The 12,293-nt window shown below is 46.4% G+C and overlaps 1 protein-coding gene across 8 annotated transcripts in view; it reads right to left on the bottom strand.

The window, feature by feature from the left end:
• AKAP13 (A-kinase anchoring protein 13) overlaps positions 1–11,057 on the bottom strand; it is a 211,561-nt gene extending 200,504 nt beyond the window's left edge. For all 8 annotated transcript variants that reach the window (XM_072981791.2, XM_072981794.2, XM_072981795.2 and 5 more), the window contains exon 1: positions 10,926–11,057. The gene's annotated coding sequence lies outside the window, so the exon portion shown is untranslated. The remainder of the gene's footprint in view (positions 1–10,925) is intronic.
• Positions 11,058–12,293: the final 1,236 nt, after the last annotated feature.

The raw sequence follows: 12,293 nt of genomic DNA, 5'->3' as shown, positions 1-12,293 counted from the left end.
GAGGACAAGGCGGAGAAGCAAAGAGACACGCACGCTCATGCGAGGCAACGCAAAATATATATACAAAAAAAAAACAACAACAGGATTTTTCCCCTATTGCACACTAAGTATACACCAGTCAGTATCACGGGGCGAAGTCGTTATATTCATAATTTGCAAAATGCACAATGTGCCACCTATTATGTCATGTTTACAACTTAGTTCTGCTAACATGCATCTCACAAAACAAGCCCTGTGAGGAATGCCACTGTTGTCTCTTATTCCACAGCGGAATCGGAGGTTTGGAGAGAATCTGGTTGATTGCCTCCTCTCGAACTCGCGTCCAAACTGAGATTTAAATTATGAGCTTCCTAGGTCACACTGTTCATCTTATTGGCTACTGAAAGATATGGTCAAAACAGCTACAACGATGGGACAGACTCTCAAATTCATCCACAGAATGAAAGAAAAGTTATTACCAGGCAATGGAACTGAGATACAACTTTGGGGAGGAAAGAAGTATGCATGGATAGTTTGACTTTGTCTGGGGAAAAAAACTGTAAATAAGGATAGTCGTGACATAAGACCGCTAAATCACTAGCTCGTCGAGTTGAGGTGATGGTGAAGAGGAAAACTGTTTTAAAGGTAAGTAGCCGTAAATCAGTTGATGTTGTTGCAGTACTAGTGTTAGTGACCACTGCGGGGAACGTGGGCGGGTATCTGGGTAGATATGAGAAGGACCTTTAAGAAAACATTTCAATGTTGGATGCTTGAAGAAATCAGCTGCCAGAGAGTTAGGGGGCTGATAAGAAACTATGGTGGCGAGGTAAACTCTCAAGGCCGCTAGACTTGAGACTAAGCAAAAAAAACGTAGAACAGTAGCAAGTGATGGGTTGATAGAAGGCAATGAAGAAGCTTCAGTGGAACATTTGAATCTGTTCCATTTACACAGGTAAGCCTTTCTCATGGAGGGCTTGTTTGAATTTTTTTTTTTAAATAATGTGTGAGGTGCATTGGGCCCTGTCACAAAGAGAAAGGTGACAGAAAAATGAAATTAAATACAAAAGAATAATTGAGTCATTTAAAAAGTTTTAAATAGATCTCTACTCACTCCCCAAAGCAAAGAGCAATCAAGAAAAATGTCAAGAGAGAACCATGCCGGCTTCCCGGAGCATGTTTTCTGTCCGATGGCCTTATGTACTTCTCAAGTCACCACAGGTAACCAAAGGGAGTGTCTGTTTAGATATTTGATCATGTGCTGAAAGTAATTAGCATCTGTTCCTTTTAAAAGAAGCATGAACATGAAGTTGAAGGTGGAGGGTCTCCATCCAACTGAAGAAGCTGCACATCAGCGCTGGCCTTTTTTTCTTTATTTCTTTTTTTTGTCGTTCCAAAAGAAAACAGCATTAAGTGTGATGAAAAAAATCAGCTAGCCAAGCAAGATTCAAAGCAATATATTTATATATATCGTCAGCCTGATAAAAGCTGCACCCTTTGGTTCTTAGCACAGAGTTCAGCTTATCTCCTATGTTCGCATGCCACAAAGGGCTGGTCAGTTTTTAAAAGGCACTTCCTGTTGCAACCAACACACACAATGTAGCTGAAGCAATATCAGGGCTCCGAGGGAAGGGGGGCGGCAGCACTGGACATCAAAACCCTCCCCCAAGATCACCAGAGGCTATCCTGGATCCTTAGGCTGTGCCACTAAATTTCAGAGCTTCTGCAGAAAAAAAAAGGAACAGCTTCTTTTAAAGAGAGAGAGAGTTACACAAAGATCAATCTAAACCAGCAGTCCATTCGCTGAAAGCTGATCAGACTCAGGGGTCAGCAAGCTTTGAAGGTCCAGGAGACCAATTTCTGTCCCCAGGGCCAATCTAATCCTGTTCCAACTCCAAAAACCCAACACACAGAGATATGTCCAAAAAGGAGAGAGGGAGCAAGAATTAAAAGCTTAAGTAACCAGATGCTCATTCTTACTTTGTTCTTGGAGGCCCGGGGAAGGGGTAAGACAAGGTGCGTAGAGGAGTCCTGCACCTTGCTTCAATCTAAAATTGCTGCTCCTAAATGATCACACTGAGATGGGAGAGGCTTTCTTTTCAGCAGGTGGCACTGTGAGATTCAGAAGATGCCCAAAGATCAGATAAGAAGCTTCCCGGGCAACTTATCACACACTGGGTACATGTTGCCCATTGCTGATTTAATGCTTGGCATCCAGACACACTTGTTTGTTTAGGCCACCTGCTCTAGTTTCAGATAAACCCTTCACCAAGTGACTTTTTTTGTTTTTGCAAAAGGTCTTGCCACTTCTTTTTCATTTGCTGCTTCCTCATTTAGATTTAGACATGCAAAACTAGATCATCGATGTTGACCAGCACAGTGGAGGGAAAGACAAGACACAGAGAAAGCCGTTGGCTTAAAGGACACAGGAAGCTAGTTGCCTTAGAAGAGGGTCTAATGACTGATGGTCCTTCAAGTTCAGAAATACCCCATTCTACGGGCATTTAAGCAGTGGCGTATCCCACAACTGTACCTGAAATCTTCAAGGAAATCTTCCACGGACAAAGAATGGGGCTGCCAACTGACCTTCGCTCTCTCCAGTCATTCACAGAAGGTTAGAATCCAAAGATTTATGGAACGCTGAGAGGAGAAACACAATCCCGGCTTCAAAGCCTTTGTCATGCCCTTGCTGAGAAGCCGGTAAGTTAGCGGCAAAGAAAATAAGCTGAGTTCAAGCCACAGCAATATCAGAATTGCCAGGGTTGATGGATTTTCAAAGAACTTATAGTAGTTAGCTCCCCCCCCCCCAAAAAAAACAGCTCCCCATGCTGACTGAGGGGTCCTGGGAATGGTAACCTCAAAAATCTAACTTATTATTTAGTTAGTTTAAATATTTTCACCATGCCTTTAAAAAGGACCCCTTCTCCATGCTCTGTTTCAGCCTCTAAGGGGACAGTCTTGGACATTTTTTATGAGAGAAAGTTAGCCTCGCAGCAAAACATATACATAATTCAGAAAAGGGAAGTGCCTCATGCAAACAATCTCAAGCATTCATGGCCTGTCAGTCTCAGATGGTAAAGCAGAGCTGGAGTTTGGGGGGGGGGAGAGAGCCCTGATGATGTCTGGGGGTCAAAAGGAGAGCAGTGGAGCAGCTTCGGCTGGCCTCAACAGCATCATCAAGTCCAAGTTCTTAGATTTTTCAAACATGAGAGACAGACAAGTTTGCACGTGAAAGAGACATCGGCGATCACTTTCATGTCCTATCCCACAGAGATTTTACATGCCATCAACAAAGGTCTTTCCAGCAAACCCTTGACTAGTCACCTATGGCGACTAAGGCATATGTGCTCTGCAAATGTCCAAAGGTGCACCTGATTTGACCACTGACCCGTGGAAGGGATTGGTTATACGGAAAAATAGGCTTCAGTAACTTTGTGGGGTTACAGAACGGGGCGCAAGACCATGCCAGCTGACCATCTAGGTCTCTCAAAGCATCTAGAAGAAGTTCTCAGATCTCAACTCCCACTGTTCTTGATATGATGGCGGAAACGGATGAGAATTGAGGTATGAATTATCTGGAGGGTCCCCAGAAGGGGATGATGACCTAAGGAGTCTGAGCTCTGGATATCATAGTTCTCACAGGCAGTTTCTCCATCCAGAGTTGAAGAACATAATGGGCAAGGATGAAATCGCATTAAACCAGGATCAATCTGTTCCAGAATCAAGGTTCTCAAATGAGATGCTCAACTGTTCAGAGAATATCTCAGCTCAGTTTCATCCTGTTTCATTTCTGGGAGATTTACAGCGGAAGAGCTAGAGAGCATTTCGGAACAGAAAGTGCACCACGTGGGCAAAGCTAAGGGGAACCATTTTTGCCCCAGGGCATTTGAGTTCAGACAAGAAGGCACTGCACGGTACATCTACCAGGTTTAGAAAAACAAAACAAAGCACTCATGGACAGAACGCATGCACGGCCACCCTGGTGAGAAGTCAGGCAGCTACAGTAAATGCAAAATGCAGGCCAAAAGGTTCTTAAAGGTGCAGGAAAGACACGGAAAATACGTCCTCTTTTCTGGCTATGCAAGGTGAACAAACCAGCCACAGTTCGTAAGACAGGGCGTTCTCTGGCTTCCTAGTCAACCCACGTTTGGGAATCCGCCACAGTGAAAAGAGGCCACCGATGCAAGCATACAAGGTTTTCAGTCTTCTGAAGCATCCTCTATGTGGAGCTGAAGCAACATTTGACAACTTAAGCCCCTGGGGCCACAATCCCAAAGGGTGTCTGAAAATCCACTCAACTGCGTTGATCCTTCTATTCACTTGCATGCCTTCAGCTTCCACCTGGAACACACCACCATGTCCGTTTCCTGCAGCCAAGCCCACATCTGCTCAGATTCACCAGACAGAGAGACTCAAAACCCATAGGTTTAAAACAGGTGAAAAAACAAATTGACAGGAGAAGGCAGGTGGCCAGACAGAAGACAGACTCGGAGGAGAGATGGGCAGAACATCATCCAGGAGTTGCTCACAACTCCTCGCAGAGATCACTCGCACGTAGCAACAAGATCTACTGCCCATGATGGAAAAGAACTGTTTCCTCTGCTTGGTTGTGAAAGGTTCTACGTACCCCTACTCTTGAGAAGCTTACACATCCCCCATGTGTTTTACAAGGCTACCTAGACTCTTAAGGATTTCGCATCTATGCCGTGGACATCTATGTTATGCTTACATAATCCTTCTTGTTCGATTACTGTCCCTGGAAAATGCCACATTTAATTAGAAATATAGTGTTAAAGCAACTTTTTATTAAAGGGGAGAGAAAAACCTTTCCTCTCTAGCCTCTAGACGGCAAACCCATGCTTCCCTACAGACAGACTCTTAAACAACTATTAATATATAACGAGGCAACCACGGATGTAGAGACAGCAACGAGACGCACCTACAAACCGAGATTCCAACCGTCATCTTCGCCTCTACTCCAACAGGACCATTACAGGACTGACCATCATCACCCACCCACACCATCACCAACTGTTTTACTTGCTCTTGAGCTAATATGATTTATGTCATCCTTGGCCAGGAGGAACGCTCCCCTTTTTTTTTATCCTTCTGAGGTAACGCAGGCTGAGAGAGAGAGAGATAAAGAGATTGCCCCCCCCCCATGTAAGGAGGTTCATGTTTTGTTGTATATTAAGGTTCCCCTTTGTCAAGTCCCCTGCAAATACAAGGAACTTAACATCCCACTGAAAATGGGGGAAAGCCTTCGAGAGTCCAGTATCACCGGTGGTGCTAACTGGAACAGAAGCCAACTGGCTGCCTGGGGGATTTTTCAAGAGGCCTCCAGTCTCTGGAGAATGTGGGACGGAAGAATGCATTTCAACCCTTTGGGGCCTGTAACCTTGAAGAACGCAAGGAAAACACCAGACATGCCACAGACAACCCCCACACACACACACACTCTTCAGCCGAGCAAGCCTGTGGAAACATTAACCAAGGGCCAGACGGTTGCTAGGCAGTTCCTCTCCGAACCCTGCAAGGGCACCAACCAACCTGGTATGGTGCGCGATGTTTATGGTGCATGGCGGAGGGCCCGGGGTATGGCACATCACACGTTAGTCACACAGCACTTCCCAAAAACCGACACAAAGACGTTATCTGGGGAATGAAGGAAACACAGACCACGGTGGTGGTGGTGGTGGCAGTTGGGGGAGGAAAGAAAATTATTAGCCAGGACAACAACGCTTGCATGCCGGAGGAGAATCAATCCGCAGGGGAAACTGGAGGAGGCAGCCGTGTCTACTTGCACCGCACCTTCACATCAGTGCTGAAAATGGCTGTGTTGTAAGAGAGTATTGTGTGTGGGGGGAACGAAAGAGTGCACTCATGTGGCACCGAGCACAGGGTTCAGCTTACCTTAAAAACACCCAAGTTCTTTGTCTTTAGGTCGCTCCTCGTACAGCACACAGAATTCGTTTTGCAAGAAACACGAGGCAAGATAAATCAATGGCCTTGCTTGTTGTTGTTCCCCAAGGGTTAGCGAGGAAGATTTGAGAACAGGATCCTTCGTGACTTCAAGGAAGAGTTGAGTTTGTTGGCCTTCCGGACTACGACTCGCATGAGGCCACCACCTAAGCAGGGATTCTAGGCGCTACAAACCAAAAGGGTAGCGCCTAGAATCTCTTCAGCTCCATAATTCACAAACCAAAGAACAAGACCCACAAAAAAAAAAAACATATATACCAAAAAGACACATACTCTTGAAATGTTTGCAAGGTCAACCCAACATGGGGCTGGGACTGCCCTCTTCCAAAAGTTGTTTTTAAAAAATTACGTTGATGGAATCCTTTTCTTACAAGAGCTTTAAAAAGAGTTGGGATGTTTCCACGTATTTTCACAGCACATTTTCAATCAACGCTACAGAAAAATACCTGTTTGCAGGGTGATATCAGAAATTAAGTGACAGCATTAAGAAGTGATTTTTTTTTTAAGTGAAGAGCCGTGAATATTTTGGGAACAGACATGTTCTCTGGCATTGGGTTCCTGCAAAACCATGTTCCCAACAGAGCAATTGCTTTGGCTGGAACCCAGCCAGTAGACCTCTTATCACCAACGAAAGGAACACCAAGGTGATGTTTACAGCCTTCTAAAAACCACCTAAAGGTTAACTCCCAGCAGGATTTTCATGAAGCTGCTGGACTCAAAAAGGTTGAGGTTGAACCTCTTAAAGGCAACCATGTGCTTAAGCCTCCAAATCACATTTTGCGAGCTTCCTCAGACTTAAAGAGGGGTAAAGATTTGCAGATCTGTAATATGTTAAAACCGTGGAACTCCCAGCCACATGATTGACACGACAGCTGCCAAGTTGGATGGCTTTCAAAGGGGATTACGACACATCCATGCAGGTTAGAGCTACCAACAAGATGAGTCTGTACCATCTCCAGCATTATAGGCCTTGTTCTTCTGCATATTCTTTGCTGGGAAATGTGACTCCAGCAGTCTCACTCCAGGAACGCAATGCTCAGTGGCTACATAGCCAGATGTCAAAACCACTGATTTATGCAGCAGTTCACTTCTTCCCTCAAGCAACCCCTCTCAGTTTCTGGGGCAGTAGCTGAAGACAAATGGAGCACTACCAAAACTTTCCTTGAACTGCACTGAGTTACATGCACTCTCCTGCATGTCATCTCTGATCGCCTAGGGTGACCAAATAGGGCTTAAGCACAGGGCTGCTCTGAGAAGCAGCTACACTGGCTTTTTAATTCATCCCCATTAAAATTATTTTTTTCCAACCACAAACTCTCTGAGTCACGACTGAACATAAAGCGGAGTCAAAGTATTATCAGCTAACGCCAATAGGATGACTTTCGTTCAACTGAATAAAAACCAGCAGAGGTTCAGTTGAACCACAAAGCAACATGACAACATTTTCTAATGTTCAGAACCCGGCACATCACACTGGACTTATGCTTGGCCAGAACGGCCTAATTTTTTGAGACAATTGTTTCCATTTTTCCTTAAGAGACAAGAGAGCAACAGGATTCAGTCCCAGGACAGCTGTAAGCATCTGACATGACAGACGTCCCAGAATGAGACCCCCAGTCCTGGAGGCCTCCCGAGGACTAGGTCAAGTGAAAGAGGGGCAGAACACGCCTCAGCTAATCTCAGCTCCTTTCCAGACCATTCAAAGTGCCAGGGGGATCTAGACATTGTCCTAGGCATATACGTCTAGGTCCTTCTCCTTTTAAAAAAAACACAATTTTTTTTCTTTCCCCCCATCATGAGGATGAAAGGCTCACAGCAGCTGCTACTAACTAACTTATTCTTTATATCTCTGTGTCCCCTTGCCTAGAACCAGAATCCCACCTCATCGCAGGCTGCAATCATAAACTGATTAACCAGAGTAGAAACTCCACTCACTTTGAACTGCTGGATAGCTCAACAGCTTCGGGATCCTGGCTGTGGAGCCAGAGGTTGGGAGTTCGATTCCCCGCTAGGCCTCTTTGAAAGGGGCTGGACTTGATGATCCCATGGGGTCCCTTTCCACTTCTGCAGTTCTGAGATTATAATGATGATGTCTTACTTCTGAATAAACATTGCACTCCTGAGGTTGCCATTCATCTTACACCACTGGACAGAAACTGACAACACGACTGGGTGCATGTGTATATATACACATGAGGAGAAGAGGAATATATATATATTCCTCTTCTCCTCATTTGTCACAGACCCCCTCAGGGCAAACAACAGTGTAGCCAAGTGTACCTGGTTTGTTTAAAAACACTCGGCCCAATAAAACAAAGATTCACTTGTAGCAAAAGGAGAAAAATAAATAACACGCTTTGGGTTAGGAAGCAAAAGAAACTAACTAGCGAAGAGAAAAAAGCAACCAAAACAGCAGGAGCGAATGGATGATTTTGAGTAGGCTGAAGATTATAATCTGAATGAACATCCAGAAGTGGGTTGAAAAATAATGTCACTGAAATATTGTATACAGCAAAGCATTCATGCCTCTGCTATTACATTCTCACCCACCACAAACTACAGGGTAATATTTTTTTTTCCCGGTACAGAGATGCACATATTTTCTGCTTGCAATTTTTAACCACCAAAACCTCATGCAGAAGGCGTTGAAGCTAATATGGAAATTCGCAACCTAATCTCTCCCCTTCTTCCTCATCCAAAATACAAACTTCATTAGATTATTATTTTTTAAATAAAAAGGCCTCAGTGTGTGTGCACATGAACCAAGACAACTTTCATGCTTACAGACGCTACGCAGCGAAGGGCAAAACGGGCCATATTGTTAAAATTAGGGAACAATAGTTCCTCTGAGCATACATACCGATTCCAGCCATTGGTGTTCAGTACCTGAACTGCGTCCACAGGCCTGTCCCACAAAAATCCAATCCAGATAGTGGAAGATAAAACAGGTGCTCCTTGCACGAAGCAGCATAATTTAAAAGGGGAATTGAGGGGGGCAGCTTAACAAGGATTTAGCACTGGAAACCATTGCCTTTGGAGATCAAATCACCAAGAGATCTACCTTTTATCCACAACGTTAAATGACCCGAACCAGACAGCAGACACACAAGAGAAAGCTTATTTTTGCAAAAGGCAGATTAAGGAGAGGGCACCAAGAGTATCCCAAATCCACTGGCTTCAAAGGATCCATGTCCACGTATTCTCTACCCTGCCAAAAAAATAGGACTTTTTGCAAATCTTTGCAAATGAAGTTACAGTATTGCATGTCTAAGGACTTTAAGGACCAAATGTTACAAAACACTGAAATTTAGATACAGCGCCCTAGACAGAAAATATTTGTGAACTGGAAGTGGAGGAGGCAAATTAGACACTCTTTAGGTTCTCTGGCTATCCAGGAACAAAGTGAGGCTAGCCTGGAAATAAATGTGAGAAAAAGGCCCCTTCAAACAACCTAAATCTAACCAGTCTCCCCCCCCCCCAACAAGAAATACAGAAACAAAAGTACTGTATTGTGGAACCCCAATGGCTAACAGATTTTTCTCTGGATGTCTGTTCTCTTTATTGCTTTCTGTTTTGATTTTTTCATTTTGTTATTCTGCTACTCCCTTGAAAGAGACTGAACACAGCTTTCGCTCCATGAAAAAAAAAAAGGCTCTTTGGGCAAAAGCAACAGAGCCCTAAAAGGTAGGCCGTGCCATGGTGGGTGCAGACGCGGGCACGGCAAGACCGAACTGGCACATAAAATACAGGATCTTTCTATTAAAAAAAACATGACACCCACCCACCCAAAACAACAACAACAAAACTTTAGGAGACAAGGCCATTTGGAAACACATCCCTCAAAAAGCTACCAGGAAAAAAAACACACATATAGAAGCAGAAATTCAGGAGGGGGTGGGGAAATACACATTTAAAGCACTTCCCCATCCAGTCTAGATTTCCGCACAAGCATTTCCCAGATTTCCAAAAAGGTGTAAAGAGAAAATCCTCTGAAAATCCTTTTCTGCATCAGCCACTTAAAGACAACCCAACTTAGTTTCCTTTTCCTCCCCCCCCCCTTTTTTTTTAGTCCTTTTCCCTTCTTGCAGACTTCCATCCACCCTGCACTCCTCAGGCGCCCCTTGGCAGATCTGCAAACTTTCCGGAGACCCTCGGGTTGGAGTCGAGCCAGATTTAAATGGCAGGGTGGGGGGAGGGGAGGAAAGCGGAGAGGTCTCTCTCTCCCCCCCCCAAAAAAAATGCACAACAAAAGCCCTCCCTCCCGACAAGAACCAGCAGGCCTCTTCCAGGGCCCCCTCCCTCACCGGCAAACCCCCCCCCCAAAAAAAGAGGCAGCTCCCCACGCTCATGGGGCCGCCTGCACAAACTTTGGTCAAACTTTGAAAACCCGAGTTTTTCCAGAGGGAAGCCATGCGTGCATTCTCACACGCGGAGAGAGACAGACAAACACACACACACAAACAGAGGCTCGTCAGGCCCACCTCCCCTACCCCATTTTGGCTGCCGGGCTCCCACGGAAAGCAAGGGGTGGACCCGATCCCCTGTCCCATCCCCGCCGTGGGGAAAAAGTCCCACTACTACCTGTCGCGCTCCGGCGCGCAAACGACGGCCCCGATCCTCCTTCCTCTTCCGCGCCTATTCCATTCCTCCGGGAGTTTCCTCTCTGCCTTCCTCTCGAGCAAGCCAGCCCCAAGGACTGCAAGTAGCGGGGCCCGATCCGGTACAAACCTCCCTTCCCCCTCCCTCTGGCTTCTCCTCCGCCAAGAGCAGCCCCAAATTCAGCCACTTGCCTTTTCCGCGGCGGCTTAAATTCCCCCCCGTGCGCGGAAATGTGGGGCGCGCAAAAACAAGTTTGCAAAAACTTTTTTAGCACCCCGTTCCCGGAGGTGGGAGGGAGCGGTCTCCTCGCGAGCAAGCGTAACAACTGCTCCGCCAGAAAGACGCGCCGAGGTTTCTTGACTACTCACCGCGGTGTTGGGGGGGGAGCCTGTTCTCAGTATCCGCGGGGCCCCAGCCACCGGCGTCCGGAACGCAACGGCCACGCTTGCCACCGCCTCGGTCCGAAGATCCGGCCCCTCCGCCCGGCCTGCCCCCCCTCCGGCCCCAAGCGCGCTCCAGGCAGGCAGGCAGGCAGGCAAAGCACAGACTCCCCGCGACTGCCTGAAACTCGAGCTGCGCGCACCAGCCCGCCCCCCCCTCGATGCGCCTGCGTGGAGAGCCGCGCTCGTTAAAGCGGAAACAAATAAATAAATAAATAATGTTGGGGGGGAGAAAAGGAGGAAACTTGAAGAGGGAGGAGAAAGAGAGAGAAAGAAGACGAGGCTTTTTTTTTTTTTTGTTCCTCCTTCACCGTCTCCCCCCCCCCAAAAAAAAACTTCTGAAGTTTTGGGACTCCAGGCGCGCCACCTGCTGGAAGCAAAATTGCGCAGGCAAACCCTCGGTTGACAAAGGGCTTGCCTGTTGATTGACGGGTGGATGGAGGGATGGATTTAAAAGTATTTTGACCCCGCCTTTCTCCTCCAAAAGGACCCGAGGCGGCTTAACCACCCTGAAAGGCAATACAGTATGTAAAAGTTGAAAACCCTCCGTGCGCCAATTTGGGGGGGGGGGGGTTGAGCATCCTTAAAAGACAAGTTTTAAAACTTCGAGCAGGGAATGAGGAATGGCATCTCTTCTGAACATGAATGGACAGGCGATGGGAAGGCAAAGCTCGAGAAGCACATAAAGATTTTTTTAAAAAAAAGGTGGCTGTGAGAAATGGAGTCTCCCCCCCCCCAAAAAAAATGGAAAACACGAGTCGTAGGAACCAGCCAGTAGAAGCTGTGATGCCCAGGTGCCAGGTCCGAAGAGGCGCACCTGAACGAACACCCTTCTCTAAAAGTTCTCTAAGGTTCTTTAGCTCTAAATATCTAAAGTTAGGGAGTCCTAACTTTAGATATTTTTTTCTGAGATCACGGTCAGCCCGGAGGGCTTAACGATACAGGGGGGCACCCCAAGCACCAACAGCTGGAGGCGAATGGTCACACACACCCCCCAAAAAAACATAAACTTTCTTTTCCTTTAAGAAGGCATTATATTCTCCTTTCTCCTCTTCTTTCGTGGGTGGGGTGAGGATGCCCTGCAGCCATGTCCCGGGGCGGGTGGGAGAAGGTGCTGCTCCCTATGGGTGCCAAAATTTCTACGTGGAAGTTTGTGGAGTTTGGACTACCATGTGCCGTCCAGAAAAGACAATTGGCATGCCGCTATGTGGACAAATTATGCTACTAGGACTCGCATATCCAAGAGTGGTGGGTTCCAATCTCCCTTCAGTGGATATTGAAACCCGCAGATTATAG

Source organism: Pogona vitticeps, chromosome 12, assembly GCF_051106095.1.
Source record: "Pogona vitticeps strain Pit_001003342236 chromosome 12, PviZW2.1, whole genome shotgun sequence".
Classification (NCBI taxonomy): domain Eukaryota; kingdom Metazoa; phylum Chordata; class Lepidosauria; order Squamata; family Agamidae; genus Pogona; species Pogona vitticeps.
This window is presented reverse-complemented; position numbering and strand designations above follow the sequence as displayed.